At 46.1% G+C, this 17,922-nt stretch overlaps 1 protein-coding gene across 2 annotated transcripts in view; it reads left to right on the forward strand.

Moving 5' to 3' along the window:
- CLDN14 (claudin 14) overlaps positions 1-17,922 on the forward strand; it is a 59,743-nt gene that overhangs the window by 9,032 nt on the left and 32,789 nt on the right. The window contains exons 1-2 of one of the 2 annotated variants that reach the window (XM_032865352.1): positions 13,706-13,784; positions 16,179-16,316. The gene's annotated coding sequence lies outside the window, so the exon portion shown is untranslated. Of the gene's footprint in view, positions 1-13,705; positions 13,785-16,178; positions 16,317-17,922 lie in introns of those variants that run through there. The other variant, XM_032865351.1, reaches the window with a different exon arrangement.

Consider the following 17,922-nt stretch of genomic DNA (forward strand, 5'->3'; position numbering starts at 1 on the left):
ATTCCCTTCTTCTACCAGACGATCTCTGTGAAGACAGGGTCAGTGTCTGTGTTTATTGATCCACCCGGCACCCACACTCAAAGTCGGGCACGTAACAGGTGCTCAGTAAAGGGTGGTGGGCTTGCTTGAGCTGGGGCAAGGGGACAGGTCAGGAGAAACCACTGCACAAAGTTGAGGGCAGACAGAAGGCAGCCTCGGTGAAGAGCGGCCTGTAGCCAGGGCCCCTGCACAGGGGGAGCTGCCCCAGAGCACCCCCTGGCACTTTTCCACCAAAGAGACTCAAGGCAGCTTTTTTTTGTTTGCAGAGCACGTCTGTGAATGAAATGGAATCTGCAAACCAGCTTCCCACCGTGCTTCTGTCGCCGTTAAAAATAAACTTAACTCTATCTATTAGGGTTTGTTGTTTTGTTGATTTTTTTTTTTAAAGAAAGAAAATACTCCACACCCCTCCCAAACCTGCCTTTGACCTACAGCCTGGTGTGAGGATTTAATCTTTAACAGAAGTGGAGGGTGAAGCATAAACCAATCATGGAAATGCTAACCCTTTTAATCGTCCTATTAAAATCTACCTCCCGCGAGTTGCTCACTCCGGCATCTGTTTTGCACAATCCTGGGAGAGGGATGGATTTAGCTGGCATCCAAACATGATGTTAACATAACATACAAACTATATGTTAGGAGTATAAGGCATTTCCTTAATACACTTATTTCATTTGTTGGGTAACGTTGTCTTTTTAGACTAATGAGTACAAATAAGGGATAAAAGAAAATATTATAGAAAAATTTCCGTAGCAGGTCATTCCTCCGAACCCCATACAAGTTACTGAGGCAGACCAATCAAAAGGGCTCGTCAATGGGATATGGATTGGATTTCTCACCTGCAGGGCATGTGGGGATGAGATAAAGAAATAAAGCAAACTGTGCGTTTTCTCTGTGTTAGAACCGCCGGTAAATATTGGTACAGATCAGGAAAGTTTTTTGGTCTTTTTTTTTTCCCTCTTAGTTGAATCAAACCCTTTGTATGAAAAGATGCATCCTTTCAAACATGATTAATATGTCTTGCCTGTAGCTTTCTGCTCAAATTATTTGTAATTCTAGTGAGGAGGAAGCATTTCTTTCTAGCCAAAACAGCCGTCTGGATGAATACAAATGAGTTTATAAAAGGCTTGAGTTACTAACGGGGTAAACTGGCGGGCAGGTGACCTTCTTTGTTTGAGTTCTGTTGCTGAACGCTGTCAGGCACAGCCCGACTCGCATTCTCCTTGGGCTTGGTGGATGGAGTGCAAGGTTGCAGGGTTGCAGCTCACTCTGTAACAGATTCTGCCTGTGGTAGGGATGGAGGAGCGGAAGAAGGAAGTCATTTCCAGAAACTTCTGCAGCTTCCAGAACCTTCTGCTGCCTCCAACCTGTAGATTATTTCATTGAGCAAAACTGATTTGCCAGCAGCCATACTGGAGCCCGGTGAGTCACCTGTCTTCAGGACAGGGACAGATGCCCCTTCTATGGATGGGATGGTTCAAGGGACCCACATTCCTTGGGAATCAGTCAGGAAGGGACCTGCAGCCCAGCAGGAAGAGCAGAAACCAGGAAGTAGCTGTGTTACCTTCTTTCTGAGAAGGGAAAAATTGGAATGTTCCAGAAAGAAGGGTAGCCTACCACTTTGGCTTCCCCAGTGCACAGAAGTTAAAAGCTTAAAATCAGATATGTGAGTTCAAATCCCAACCAGACTGTGGGACATGGGCAGGCTCATGCTCCTCTCCAGTCTCATGTGTCCTGCCGGGAAATGGAGGGTGATAACAGTACCTGTCCCAAAGGACAGCAGGCTCAACGACATGATTTAAGTGGGCAAACTCTTGCCACACTGCCGAGCACATGTTAAGGATTGAAGAAATGTTAGCTTTAATTGCGCATACTTTATTAATAATATTATCCTTACTACTTAATCATCTTTAACGGTAATTAAAGGGAGTGTTAGTTTAAAAAATTAACTTCAAGGGCGAATCAAACAGAGAGGTTGAAAACCAAGGATGACAACATTGTGTCAAACGTCGAGGAGTGATAACTAATATTTTTAAAAATAAAAATTCTAACCCGACTTTGAATAAGAATTCAATGAGTCAGTCTGGATGATCCAATTGGAATTTTTTTCCATTAATTTTTGTCACCCCAGCTCTGCATCGTACTGGGGTTTAAAAAAAGGACATCCTGGTGATGACCCCTTCTCAAACCTGAGCTTAAATATCTTAAACAGCAAAAACAAGCTTTTCTTTCTCTCTAAGTAACAGAAAATAAGCAATAAGAAAAAAAATTAGGAAATTAAATTTAGCTGTCCTGGTGAATACCTTAACATTGACGGTTCCTTTTCCTGCCAAACATGGTGAACTGTTGTTTCTCCTATTTTCTCCCTAGAGAGTCAAGAAATTATTGCATGATAAGTCATTTATCTTTAGTGCAGGTACAACAAGCCTATAACCACATATTACCCAAAATGGGGAATTCACATCACATTATTTTCCATTGGTGAGTAATGGACGGGAAATGGGAAATGTCACTACAAGGCTGGCTGGCCATCTGGCCAAAGCTGCTCTATGAATACAGCAGCTGATCTACGTGGAAATATTAAAGCAACAAAGTCTGAATCTGTTTTGCTTCTCCAGGGAACCTCAGTTCATGCATGGAAGGAAGGCAATAAAGTCCAATTATTCTAGACGGGGCTACACAAGGCGTATGAAAATTATCTCATGTAGGGTAACTCTAAAGCTGAGTATTTTTTAAAATCACCATCCGTCACTCTGAGTAACAAAATCAAACAAACTGATCAATCTCTAAGGAACTACCCATTAATCAAAAGACGGTGGTGAGATGTTGGCAATTTTTCATTATTCCACGTGTAAAGTTTTAAATCTGACGTGCTGACAGGGTGGTCCAAAAATATGAAATTATCACGTCCAAAAAGAAGGACAGTTAAGCATCATGACGTTGGTCCATTTGTGCCACAGAGCCCCACGTTTTCCCATTGAGAGTGGTGCTTTCTTCTTATTTGGGGTGCACGGTTCCCGTAGTCGACAATGACAAGAGTAAGAGGCTCTTACTGCGAGCATGACCGAAATGCTGGAGAAACCCAGTGCTTCTGCAGGGGTCCTCAGAGCGGAGATTTTGCCCATCGAAGTCCCACGTCTCAGGAGTAGGCATACCGGCCCTGCCATAAGGGGAAGGGGCCCGCCGGTGCTGAGAATCTCACACAGCATGTGGAAGACATCAGCAGGTGGGGCAAGAACGGTCATAATTGAACTGGAGTGAAATTTGTCTCAGGTGTTATCACTGGGGCCCATCTCACGTGTATGAAGAGCTGTAGTTACCTGGCAGGATGTTAGTTTATTTGAATTAATCCAAACAACAACAAAAAAAGCCCATCTGTTTTTTATTTTCTCCAGCTCAGTGAAAACACAAAAGTCCCGACCTCTCTACTGCACCTTCTGTTCTCTGAGTCTTTGGTCGAGTCAGTTCATTCCTCTGGGTTCGGCTTTACCCTCTATAGAATGAGAATGTCGAATCCTACATCGGGGGTTGGCAAGCTATGACCCGGCCCCCCACCTGTTTTCATGAATAAAGTTTTATTGGAACGTAGCCATGCCATTCACTTCCTCTTTGTCATGGCTGCTTTCGCACTATAACAGCAGAGTTGAGCAGTGGGAACAGGCTGTATGGCCTGCAAAGCCTTAAATATTTACTCTCTGGCTCATTACAGTAAAAGTTTGTTGACCTCTGGACTAGGTGACCCTCCTATAAGTTCCTTCCAACCCTGAAATCTATGACTCTGGGAAGAAGGAAAGACTATAAAGCTTCTGCATGCCCAAGTGGAAGGACAGCACTGATGGAGAAAAGGTCAGAAGGGGGAGGCCGGATTGGCCAAAAAAAAAAGTAGCTTTTCCCCTCATGGTGTGCTTCCCTCTGGCCCAGGAGCCCACAGTGGAAGGGTAGTGGCCAGGCAAGGGGTCCCAGCTCATGTTCTAAAGTTGCAATAACCCTTTTGCAGCAGACGATTCCCAGGAAGGAAATTGATGGTACCCATGGCTCCCCAGCACTGTTGTAGCTGGTGGGTCAGATCTTGTCAGGGGGAGGGAGACCTTTACCAGGCGACCCCTGATGCTGTCCAGAGGACATCTTGCTCCAGGCATCCCACAGGTGGCTGCCCTTCCCAGCCTTTGCTCCTCTGGTCAGAAAATCACCATTTGGAGCCTTTGCCCAGTTTCCAAAATTTCCCTCAGCCTAGCCTCCCTGATCCCTCCAGCCCTATGTGGGTTCCTCTATTGTCACCAGTGTTCCCTGTCTTGGCTATGGGCTTCTCACTGTCCTCTCACCCTATGCCCAACCCCTCCCTGACCACTTGCTGCTCCCCAGCCACAGAACCTTCCCTTTCTCCCTGCTGTGAGCTCAATGACTTCATCTCTCCAGACCCAGTGCACGGTTCCCCTCCTCCAGCATATTCCAGCAGACTGACATCTTCTCGTTACGCGCTCCTCAGTTCTGGCTCCGTGCACGACTACACGTTCTTGACCATAGGGTCTCCGTCTTATATTTCTCTTGAGGTACCAGGATTGGACCTTGACTAGGGGGTCAGTGTGTAATTGATTATTGAGTGGTCTGGCCAACCCTGCCTTTATCCTCCGTGGGACGTGATTGACTGGTATGTTTCACAGAGCACCTGTGAGGAGGTGGAGGGTCTACTCAGCTGTGTAAGGGTGCACAGAGCAGCTGCCATGGGCAGCAGGACAGGAGAGGCTCTCAAAGGTGAGAGTCAAGGTGCCCAGCATTGGAGGGAAGGCCAAGTATAAAGCCCCTTGCATCTGGGCATTGTGTCCCAGCATGCACCCAGAATGGCCTGAGAGAAGGTGAGCATTTCTGCCCCCTCATTCACCCTGGTGCTAGTCCCACTGTGTATCATGGCTTGGTGTTGAGGGCATAGGGCAGAATATCTCTGCAGGGGTCCCATTTCTCCTCCTAACAAGTGCCTACTGGTCCTATTGGAATGTGATCCGTGGCTGTGTCTGAATGTAATATTTGAACACCAAATGGCTGCATTTGCCCCAGTGGGCCCAGGTCCCACAGGGTATGGATATATAATCCTGGCTGTCACATGGCACATATACTAACCATTCTCCTTGTTCCTCAGCCTCCACCAGGGTCATGTGAAGCCTCATTTGCAGGGAGGGGAGCCTAATTTCTCAGTGTAACTGACTCCCCATTTCCCTCATGCAGGTTAAGATTAGTGGCAGATGACCATGGCCAGCAGCTTGCCTTGCTGCAGGAGTTGGACTGACAAGAGGGCTCCTTGTGCTCGTAGAGGACAGTCGACCCCAGTACTGAGGTCACCTGTCTCTCCATTCTGTCCACTGTCCATCACATAAGATGGTGCCTAATCCACTTTCCACCTGAAGTGGGAAACTTCCTTAATCATTTTATTACAGAGTTGAAGTACTGAGTGCAATTCCTTGTTTGCCAAAGTTTAGGTGAACACAGACCATCCAAATAATTTAGCTGAAGAATATTCCATTTGTCACACATACACCCTATTTATTTGTATCCCAATGGAATTTCAAGAGAAGGATCTAAAACCTGGGACAGACATGGCTGATGCGCAAGACACCAACCTATTATTTGAAGCTGTCTGTTTGCTCTGTGCAAAGGCTATCAGAAAGACACAAAGGTGACAGTGCCTGTAGCCCTCTGTGTGTGGGACTCCTGGGTGCACTCAGGCTCATTCCCTGCTCCTTGTAGCTGGGAGGGTGGAAGCATGGGGTAGGGAAAGTGTCCATTCAGGACAATGAGTGTTGCTGGACAGAATGGGGTGGGGTGGGGGATGGTCCATTCCGAATGCCCTGATTGGTTTCAGGCTGTATTTCTCCAATGCTATGTATGTCCACCAACCTCTGTGTGTACCATCTCAACTTCCCCTTCCCCTAGCAAATCCCTTCTGCTCCCCAGAAAAACCACGCATGAACACTAGGGATCTGTGGCTGGCCAGTGGCAGGACAATAAACGCACGGTCCTCACTGCTCATGACCTTGTCACCGAGACAGACATACTATTTGTAGCAGACCCAGCAAAGGGCTGAAACAGGATGGGAAGAGTCATCTGGGTCCAAGCTATAGTCCTCTCAAACTTACCTTGAACACAAAAGGTCAGAGTTAGGGAAAGAGAGAAATGTCAATACTTTCCTTCCAATCTGAACTTGTGGTTTGTGATTTATGTGTTGAACTCCGGGGACAGAAGCATCTTCTTGCACAGTTCTCGGGTTACCCTCCCCCACACATCTGCATCCTGTTCTCTGAAAGGCACCATATATCACAGCGTCCTCCAGATGCTGTTGCTTGAGGTTTGTGAGAGTGGCGTGAACATGGAGGCAGCTGGAATGGGCAGAGCTGTACTTCTGTCTCCAAAGGGGCTGAGGTGCGGGCCAGGGGAGTTCTGGGCTCTGCTCCTCCGGCCTTTGCAGGGCTTGGGGCAGGAATGTTTGCACACACACCCCACCCATTCTGGGGAGCTCTCAGGGCCTCCCCAAGTTAACAAGTGAAGACAAGGAAGGACATGTGCCAAGTCAGGATGCACAATTAGGGTTTGAGTCTCTCCCTTGTGGTTCTGATGCTTTATTTCAAGACAGGCTCTGAGCCTACCAGGGTAATTATATATATTCCTGCATAAAGTAGGGTCTGGAATTGGAGAAAGAAAGGCCAGACTGGTTGAGGGTGGGGTGTGGCTGCCTTGATTATATTGGACATGAAAAGAAGATGGATTTTATAATAAGCCTAGGTGCCAGCAAGCCTGCCACTTTCTCAGTTTGGGGATCAGTTTAATCCACAAGGAGGAGTGCAAAGATTCCGTTTGGAGGCCCAGGCCTTTATTTTTTTGAAGTTACAACATGAATAAACTTCCTATAGTGATTTGATAAGGATATTTTTTAGCTGATGTTTTGCTGTTGATGAAAAATTCTAAAGCCTAAGGGCATGATAATGGCCGCTGGACTCTGCGCATAAAACATGAAATATTGGGGTGCTTCGGTGGCTCATTCAGTTAAGTGTCTTCTTTCATTGCAGGTCATGATCCCAGGGTCCTGGGATTGAGCCCCATGTCAGACTCCCTGCCAGGCAGGGAGTCTGCTTATCCTTTTCCCTCCACCCACCTCCCTTGTGCTCTCTCGTTCTTTCTCTCTCTCAAATAAATAAATAAAATCTTCTAAAAAATTAAATAAAACACCAAATATTCTCCAATGTGATTTTTGGTTGGGAAATCATGCCAATGCTGCTATTTCCATTGAGAAATAAGGAGTGGGGATGGGGAAGATAAATGCATTCCTGAATCCTTACCCCGCTGCTCCCCATCTCTGGCCTTGGGCCCCTGGCCCAGCAGTGTCTCTGAAGCAGGGGGACTTTGCCCTCCCGCCTGCATTCCAGCCCCAACCCCCAGCAGTGACCACCAGCTTTGGACCTCCCTCCATTGGTCCCAGGACATCTGCCCACACAGATGCACCTCTGATGCGTGGAATATTATTTCCTTGGCCAAAAAAATTCCAAGCCATCTATAGGACTCAATTTCAGGATTTTCTTGGAATGTTGTGAAAATCTGTGTCTTTGCCATGGGAACATTCAGGAGTAGAGGTTTGTGTGGCTCTAGTTACAAGATGGTATGTCTGAGGCCGTATTTCCGTATTAAATACATATTCAGCAAGTCCCTCCCTTAACTCCCTCTCCTGCGTATCAGGAAGCTGGGAGAGGATGAAACCACCTTCAGAAAATGTTTCTGCTCACTCCCTACCTTTGTTCTCCTTCTTGCCCTCCCTGCCCCTGCTCGGGAACGAGCAGGGGCCATGTGATTCCAGGTTTCTCCCAGGCAAGCCAATGGCATTTCCACCAGCAGCATGCGGGAGGGCCTGTTGGTTGCTGATCTGTACAGACCAGCTCCACGTCAGACAATCTGTGGTCATTGCCAAGTTTTTAAAGCTTTGATTCTCAGTGCCTATTAAAAAAAAAAAAAAGATAGATGTTATTATTTTTTTCCCCTTCCTTTCTGAAATGACAGCTTTTTGAGCAAGTCTGGCCATCCCCCAAGCCACTGCCACTCTGGGCTGTCTGCTCTGTGCGGCTCAGGAACTGAAGAGACCTGCTGCCCAGGCTACGAAGCCCAGCCTTGCATCGGATCCCACAAGAGCCGCTCTGCAGAACAGCAAGGCTGCTCTGTGGGGGGAGGTAAAAGGAGGGCATACTAGCTACTAGCTCCCTCCTACCAGATGTCCAATAAAAGTGGATGATTCCTTCTCCATTCTCTGCCCAGGGCCTCTGGAATGGCACCTGTGTGCACACAAATGGCAGGAGGGTGGGGCTTCAATGGCCCCAGAAAGAGATGCTCTATGTGGCTTCTGGTGGATTGTTTAGAAGTATGGAGACTGCATCTGTGGTGGGTGGGATTGTGTCCCCCCAAAGGAGGTTCTCAAATCTTAACCCCGATAGTTGTGAATGTGGCTTTGTTTGGAAGTAGGGTTTCTGCAGATGTAATGGAGTTGAAATGAGGCAATACTGAGTAGGGTGGGCCCTAATCCATTGACTGGCATCCTTATAAAGAGAGGGAAATTTGGACACACAGACACACAGAGGGAAGATGGCCATGAGAAAACAGACTCAGAGACTGGAGTGTTGAGTCTACAAGCCAAGGAGTGCCAAGGATCATAGATGAGCCCCAGAAGCCCCAGAAGAGGCAAGAGTGGGCCTTCTCCTAGAACCTTTAGAAGGCACATGATCCTATCAACATCTTGATGTCAGACTTGCAGCCTCCAGTGTTGTGAGAGAGTACGTTTCTATTGTTTTAAGCCACTTAGTTCATGGTGATAGTTAGAGCATCTCCAGGACTCTGAAATGCTCTCTGGATGTCTGTATCTCTTGCATTGAATCATGTGTCCTCCCGTGACTCTGTGCTCTATGAACTCCCTCTTGGGAAAGCTCTGAACTGAGTGGCAGGAGGCAATGGAGAAGCCCCTCTGGTCAATGGCATCAACATCAGCATGTGTCCTTCCCTGGTAGCAGGAAAAGCTGACCAGAAAAATAGTTTGTTTGTTTTTTTTTTTCAGTACAGAATGAGATGAGGAGATGGAAACAGATGGAACAGATTTCCACATTTTAATTCCTGAGAAGTTGCTATTTGAATCCAGTGGCCATCTACGGGGTAAAATTCCTTTTTGCTCAGGGAGGTAACTTTTTGTTCTATTAAGGCCTTCAAGTGATTGGGTGAGGCCCACCATGTTATGGAGGGTAATCTGCTTTACTCAAAGTTCAAAGAATAATGTTTGACCAAATATCCAATCACATGGCCAATTCAGTCAACACATAAGATCAACCGTCACAGTGACTATCTGGATCACTGTTGATCAGTGGACGTGTCATTGATGTTTAGGGCAGAACAATTCTGTGCAGATCTTTCCCATACACTGTCAGGTATTTAAGATCCCAAGTCCCTGTCCTCATAGCATCCATGGTATCCCCATTATTGGAACAGCAGAAGTTGTGTCCACATGCTTCTGGATGTCTCAGAGGAGGCTAGTCTTGCCCAAGCTGGAGAACCACTGATCCAGATTTACTGCCTTTGATGTAACATCCCTCCCCTTCCCTACCCTTAACCAATGCTGGCAACATCAAGATTTTTGGTGGGCTTCTCAGGTCTCAATATTCAGGCTTCACCTGATATATAGCCATTGTCTAATCCAGGCGTAGGCAAACTCTTTCTGTAAAGGACCAGATAGTAAATATTTTAGGCTTTGGGACTGCATAGTCTTTGTCCCAACTACTCAACTCTGCAGTGGTAGGATGAAACCAGTGAGGACAATACAAAAATGAATGAATGTGACTGTGTCCCCATAAAACTTTATTTATGGACACTAAAATTTGAATTCCATATAATTTTTCAGTGTCACAAAATACTACCCTTCTTTTGATTTTTTTTCCCCAGCCATTTAAAATGTAAAAAACATTTCTATCTTGCAGTCAGTGTGAAGTGAACTCTCTTACTTTTCATCCCCCATGAACTTATTGTGTGTTCAGCTAACAATTGAACAAGGGCTTTGATAAATGTTTATCAAATTGAGTCAAGTGGGATTTGAGCAAATACAGTGCTTTTGAAACTTCTTCTCTCAGCAAAAACTTTTTGGAATTCAAATCTGATAGAAATCCCAACATTTAAAGCAAACATAAAGGCGGCCGGTTAGCTCAGTTGGTTAGAGCGTGGTGCTAATAATAAAGCAAACATAGTATTTTATTAGCAAAATTTTATTTTATGAGTTCAAATGGATAACATTTGTATGTTTTGATGAATATGAAAATCAAGGGAAAGTTCCAGATGGCTGTGTCAATATGCTCTTTGATTAAACTGTCCAATGCTTGAAAGAGGAGAGAGAGGGAAGTTTCTCTAACACAACAGAGCACTGACAATATCTGATGGTAGTTTGTATTCTTATTTGTAAATATAAAAGTCATATATGATGCACCAGAAACTTAAATAAATGACAAATATAACATGATTGTGCACATTACAGATATTTTTATACAACTAGCTCTGTGGCAGGGTCAAAAGCAGGTCACAGCTATGCTCCCACAATTTTATCTGAGTGGAGAAGAGTAAATCTGAGTTTTCAAAGGATTAGTGCTGGAGATTCAAACTTTGTAACCACTGGCATATTTGTAATAAACGTGAACTCTCTCTGAGAAATGCTGGGAGAAGCTTGATTCCTGAGAGGGCACAAAGAGAAAGCAAGAAAGAAGCCCAAATTAACACACAAATGGTCTCTGATGTATAAACAGTATATTTTGGGGTATCTGAATGTTTATGATGTCTTATTTTGTTTTTTTAAAGGTTTTTTTTTTTATTTGACACAGAGAGAGAGAGAGAGAGATCACAAGTAGGCAGAGAGAGAGGGGCAGCAGACTCCCTGCTGAGCAGAGATGTAGAGATGCGGGGCTCCATCCCAGGACCCTGGGATCATGACCTGAGCTGAAAGCAGACACTTAACCAACTGAGCCACCCAGGCACCCCACTTAATGATGTTTTTATTATAGTTTTTCAATTATTAGAATTCTTTTAATTTTTAAAATTACAGTAAAATATATGTAACATAAAATTTATCATTTTAACAGTTTTTAAGTGTAGAATTCAGTGACATTGAATATATTCATACCGTTGTGCTACCATCACCACCATCCATTTCTGGACTTTTCCATTACACCAAACAGAAACTCTATCCCCATTAAACACTAACTCCCTATTCCTGCCTCCCCAGCCCCGGGCAGCCCCTATTCCACTTTCTGTCTCTATGAATTTGACTCCTCTAATTGCCTTCTATATCATGGAATCATGCAGTTTGTCCTTTTGTGTCTGGCTTAGTTCATGTAACAAAATGTTTCTGAGGGTCTTCCACGTTGTGGTATGTATCAGAACTTCATTCCTTTTAAAGACTGAATGATAGTCTATTGTGTGTGTATCCACATTTGTTTATCCATTCATTCATCAATGGATATTTGAATTGTTTCTACCATTTGGCTATTGTAGATACTGCTGCTGTGAACATGGGAATATGAATATCTGTCTGAATCCTTGCCTTCAATTTTGGGGATATACTTCTAGGAGTGGAATTGTTAGATTATATGATAGTAATTTTTTGTTTAATTTTTTGAGGAATCTCCATACCATTTTCCAAAGACATGGTACCATTTTCCATTCCCCCCAGCAATGCCCAAGGGTTCTACTTTCTCTACATCCTCACCAACACTTGCTTTTTTTTCTGTTATATATATGATTATATATATTTGATAGCCAACCTACTGGGTGGGGAGTGGGAAAATGTTTTAATGAGATTGGAGATGAGTGTGTGGGGACCCTGGGGCACAGTCACGTCACTGTAGAGTTCCACAGAGCAGTTTGAAAGCAAGGGGCTGGGATTTTTTTCTACACTCCCCCAACCTCAGAGTTTATGATTTAACAGTAAGCCTTCCTTGACTTCACTCCAAGAAGTGAGCAGGGTGATTGATTTCAAACTGGAGGTGAGACTAGGAAAAGAAACAGATACCTCCATGCAAGGTCTGGTGTTCGGAGCCCAAGTCAAAACCAGCCACCCCCCTGGTGGGTGTTTAGGACCAGGTTTAGGACTAGAAATCATCCCTCTCTTTCTTTGTCTCTCCACACCCTCCTCCCTCTCTCTCTCAAGCAACCACAATAAGTAAGACTTCATTTCCCTGCCCTCGCTTCCGGGGCTAGCTCCAACACACTGCAAGGAATTATCCCAGTTTAAAACATTTTTTTTAAAGATTTTATTTATTTGACAGAGAGAGATCACAAGTGGGCAGAGAGGCAAGCAGAGAGAGAGAGAGAGGAGGAAGCAGGCTCCCTGCGGAGCAGAGAGCCCGATGCGGGACTCGATCCCAGGACCCTGAGATCATGACCTGACCTGAAGGCAGAGGCTTAACTCACTGAGCCACCCAGGTGCCCCCCCCCGTCTAAAACATTTTAAGTCAATAGCAGTTTGGGGGCTGGAGTTTGATTCAGGTAGACCCCTCTACAAACCCGTCAAAATGATCATCACTTCCAGGGAAATGTTGGGGGTGATCCTGGGAACACCTGCAGCAGGCAGACTCCCAGCCTTTCCCACCTCTTCCTCAGTGCCCAGACTGATTTACCTCACTGCTGCCAGGCCTGGGCTCTGCAAGCCTGAAGTCCTACTCAGGGCAGTCATTGCCCCAATCCCACACTCACTCCCGCTCTCGGGAATCAGCTGATGTCCTCCTTTCCCACTCCCCCAGAAGCACTGAAGGGCTTTCTGCTCCAAGAAAAGGAAACATCCCTCCAAATAGCCTTTGGTGTGATGGTTTATGGCCCTGCAAGTGCAGCTCATGCCTCTGTTAGGAACTTGTATCAAACACCCCAGGGGGCAATTGTGGGGCTATTTGTCTTATATCCTCCTACCTCGCACTTGCAGCCCTGTTCACCCACTGACATGCCAGGGGTGTGGGTCCCTGTCTCAGGATGAGTTTCCAGTCTCCTCCCACCCAAAGAGTTCATGACCCCTTCTCCATTTGGGAGTACGTTCTAGTACCCAGAAGGCATCTTGCTGAGGACCCAAAGGTCCCCTCAGATGTGCCCAAGGAGCTTGAGGCCTCAGACAGGACTCCTGTTGACTGATATGTCCATCAGGTTGCATTGGGCTGCAATAGATAACCCCACCTCAACAAAAAGAAAAATGTGTTATCTCACTGGAGCAGAAGTCCTGAGGCAGGGCAGATCTGGGTCAGTTGATTCATTGGCTCAATAATTTTTTTCAAGGACTCAGGTTTCTCCATCTTTCTGCCAGCATCCTCAGTGTTTGGCTTGGTCCCTGGGGTAGCTCCCTAAGGAACAAGGTGGTCACCACCTGCCAGTACTCACATCCAGACACTGCAGTACCTAGCAGAAGGAAGAAGTGTTTTATCTTTTTTGCTCCTCTCTTCAAGAAGAGAGAAGCTTAACCAGTGGTCCTCTGGGCAACCCTTTGATTCTCACTGGCCCTGATTATATCCTATGATCATGCTCAAGGAATCACTGAAGAGGGTTGGAACCTCCATTATTTTGGTTTTTTTTCAGGTGTCTCTGGAGACATATGCACCCATTCCTGAGCAAAGCCGGGCTCTGAAGACAAGGAGAAGGGATAGGGGGCAGTTGCAGAGTTTGCAAGACCACCACACTAAACTTTGGGGTCATCCTTTGCTGTTTATCATGTACGTGCTTTGTTATATTTTTTACCCTTTTCCTTTTTTACATAAGAAATACATAAATATTTTCTTGCTCTGAGTGATTTATTCAATACAGAAGTATGTGGAGTAGAATATGAACGGTGTCTTGCACTGCCCTCCCCCATCTCACTTTTATCCCCAGAAGGAACTTGTCTCAATTTGGGTGTGTCCTTGTCCTATCTCCTTTATGCATTTGCCTATAAGCTTATGTTCATACACACATAGATGCTTTACTTTCATTTTTACATAAATGGTATCTTGCTCTGCTTCTGGCCTTTTCCCACTTAGCTCTCAGTACTTCTAGATCCACTTCATTCATTGTAATGACTGAATATTATCCCAAAGGTAGGTATTCCATTGCCTTATATTTTAAGTAGCCTTTCAATCTTGTGCCTTATCTCTCTAGCTGGAGCATAAACATCCCAAGGACGTATTTTTCTTTCTATATCCAGGCACTTAATATAATATTTTCCTACAAAGTGAAAGTCAATTAATAGCTATTGATGGAAGGATTCTCTCTCCCTTGCCACATAAGAGCTGTCTTAGTACTTCTAGTGGCCTGACGAGGAGCCGTTCTCTGAGCCAATAAAGGTACAGAGACTTATCATTTTGTCATTCTTTTGTCTATCAACAAGAGTGACAAATAAATCTATTAGCAAGGGAGAGTTGATAATTTTCCAATGTTCCTTTGGTAGTATTTTCTGGGTACAGGACGGCACAACATCTCAATCTCTCTGAACAGGTTGTCAATTCAGAGCACTTGGGCTACTTGCAAAGTTATATATTATCTCATTGTTCAGCTCACATAGGAACATCGGGGCGGAGTTATTAACAGCCCACATTTCCTGGAGAACCATTCCAATGGCTACTAATGGTGTTCACAGACTGTTGATCTGGAAAAGTTATCCATTTGCTTAGATACACATTCTTAATAACCCTTTCCAGGTTTCTTAAGGCAGTCACAACTACATAAAATAGATTACAACTGAACCTATTCTAGACCCTTTAGTGGGGAGAAATTACAATATGAGGTTATCACTTGCAAACAGACCAACCAAATGAACCTCTCGAGGCAATCACTCTTTAAGCAGATGTTGGCATTCAGACCTGCTGATAGCATCAATGGATATCATCGTAGGCCTTGGTGGGGCTCCTTGTACTTCTGAATCCATGAGTTTCCTGTGGTAGCTGAAAAAATTACCATTGTGAAAAAGCAGAGAAATGAAACACATGTCTCCCAGATGTGCAATTTGCATTGGGGGAAGACTCTCAAAGTTTGGGCCTTAACAGGAAACTTGGAACGATGAAAGGAAATCAAGCAATAGGAATGAAACTGAAATTAGTTTATGTTCCTCAGCTGATAACACATAGGGGAAACTTTTTGATCAATCATTTTAATTAGTATTGATTATGAAAACTCTGGACCCTACCATTGAAGTCTCCAAGTGTTTGGGAAAATAAGGCACCCACATATGAAATATTGGACACCACCACCAGGTAATACGGGATCAAGACTAAAGTAAATGCCTATTATGGGTTCAGAGTGAGAATCTATTGAGATGGCAAGGGTATTCTTCCAAAAAGGGCTGGGAATCTGTCTTGTTATACTCTGAAAGAATTGTGCTTGACCCTTCTGCTCACTTATTAAAAAAAAAAAAACAACAAAAAACACAAGCAATTTTCTCTGGGAACCCAGCCTACATTTCTTTGCTGACTTGCCTGCCTCTGTGTGTGTCTTCATATGTCAGTGTTGGAGGATTCCCAACCTGCCCCCACTGTGTCTCTACCACCTCCCCAACCTTGAAATAGTCATGATCACTGAAGATCTTTATGGCCCTTCAGGCCAGACCTACACTCGCCATCTCACCCAAATTTGTTGAGGAAGCTATTGCTGGCAGATGGGGAAGGTAGAATTGGGAGAAAAATCCAGATACATTTGTTACAAAGGGTTAAGAGGGTTCATAATAAACAGGTCAGAGCCTGATTTTTAGGGACTTGGCTGGGAGCTACCATTACAGGTTCCACCTCCATGCCCTGGCACCGATGTCCCCCTCAACTCCTGTGGGTGTTTCTGTAGACAAATATTTTTTCAGGCCAACATTGGATTATATGGCCACAGACCTTGGAATTCAAAAGGGAAAGATGAAACCTTCACAGCAACTTGGAGTTTTCTTTCAAGTGGAGTTTTCTCTATAGAATGTTTTTGTTTTAACTGGTAATTAAAGATGGGCAAAACACTCCTGAAGAAATGGGTTTTCCTCCTCTCCAAGCTTGTCTTTCCAAGAGAAACAGGCACAGGCAGGGCCCTAAGTAGAGCCAACTGCTCCTGGTAGTTAATGGTCTGGTCCACGTCAGTTTCTCATGTGTTCCCCTTTCCAGGGGCTGCAAGACCCAGCAATCTGGACACAAGCCAAGAAGTCAAGAACTGTTGACACCGACGTCTCCACTCTCTTACTGACACCAGTGACCACCCAGCCCAGTGCAACCATATGGCCTCTTGTTTTCCTGATGTATGAGGTGGGTAGAAAGCTTTCCCCTCAGAAGAGGACTCCAAGGGATCAATTAGTTAAAACCTGTAAACATGTATCATTATAATTATTATTCCAGTTTCTAGTTAAACTTGAACTGGCCAAAAGGAAAGAAAATACCCACGATGCCTCTAAGGGCAGCTACCCTTGCTTTTCCGGTTTTTCCAGTTGGGCTGGTGGGAGAGTGCCCCGAGCAGCTCAGTGCTCAGGGGAGCTGAGCGGGAGCTGAGCGGGAGCTGTGCCCCCTGCATTTGAGGATCCGGAGGCCAACAACACGACTGAGCCCTGGATTTAATGGGGCTCTGGGTGTTCACACCGCCGCCGGCGCTAGCCAAGGGAGGACGTCTCTGCTGAGCCCCCAGGGGAGGAAGCACGTCTCAGGCAGGGCCCTGAATCTCTCCCCCTGGCAGCGTGGCAGGGGCTAGTAAACAGACTCGGTTTCTAGGGTGTCGCTCTGAAACCAGTGCCTCTGAGGGAGCCACTACTGCTTTCCCGAGAGAACCACCTCTGGACTCCTGAGGTTGTTAGAGACGATTTCAACGTGGTAGCGGCAGCCCATCCTCTAGGCACTGCCTCCGCCTATCCGTGTATTTCTCGTCTTCCCGGGAGACGCTCAGACAACACCACAGCCAGCACACCACGTCTCCCCTTCCCTGGGTCTAAAAAGTTCCATCTCATGCCGACTCCTACTTCCCCTTGGAAAGCTCCACGCCCACACATCAAAGCTTCTCCTAACTTAGCCCAAAACAAGGAGGTCCGGGGCGCTGCGCAAGTGACTTCCGGTCAGAGCTCAGGTTCTGGTCCATGCAGCTTCCGGGAGGTGGGAGCACCGCCTCCTCGCAAGATGGCGCCGCCGGAAGTGCCCGCCGCCAGCTCCGCAGTCCCCGCCCACAGGCCTTGTGCACTGCAGCGAGCTCAGCAGCAGTTCCCGGCCCCGGGTGGAGACAGGCTAATAATTCCACACTGTTTAAACGGTGGTTTTAAAAATATTTGTTCAGTATTTACTCAGAGGAATGGCTGAGTGCTCTGAATAAACAAAGGAAGGGCCCAGCAGGAAGAAGGGCCCTTGGGGGCAGCTTCAGCCTCTCCCCTCCGCTCAGAGACTTCATTTCTGGCCTCCAATCCGCAGGCCCCTCTCAGCAAAACAAAAGCCTGGCAATTCGGGGCACCTGGCCTGTGTCAGAGGGCGCTGTCCTCACTCAGGCCTCGGCACCCCTCCCTCCAGGCCCTATTCGAGTACCTTCCCTGTCCCCAGCTACCCCATCCCCCAGCCCCCAACCCCCAGGGCAGTTCTGCAAAAGATTGTTGTCTCTGTCTTGCTGGTGTTTTGGGGGCTGGTGCAGACATTGAGCTGGCTTGCCCTGGTGAATAGGACGTGTAGCCTCACTCCAAGTGCAGGAGGAGGCCTGAGCAGTGATGATCCTGGGGGAGGGGGTTGTCCCTCGTGCCCGGCTGCCCATGCCCACCACTCCTGGCTCAGCCAGTCCCGTCCCCCCACCACCACCCCACACATAGTATCAGGTAGGCATGGCGCAGAAAGTGTGTAGGAGTTGGGAAAGCTGGCTCTTCAGGGCTTCATAAGCTTGATTCTGGCT

Source organism: Lontra canadensis, unplaced genomic scaffold, assembly GCF_010015895.1.
Source record: "Lontra canadensis isolate GAN:19392208 unplaced genomic scaffold, GSC_riverotter_1.0 scaffold29, whole genome shotgun sequence".
Taxonomy (NCBI): Eukaryota; Metazoa; Chordata; class Mammalia; order Carnivora; family Mustelidae; genus Lontra; species Lontra canadensis.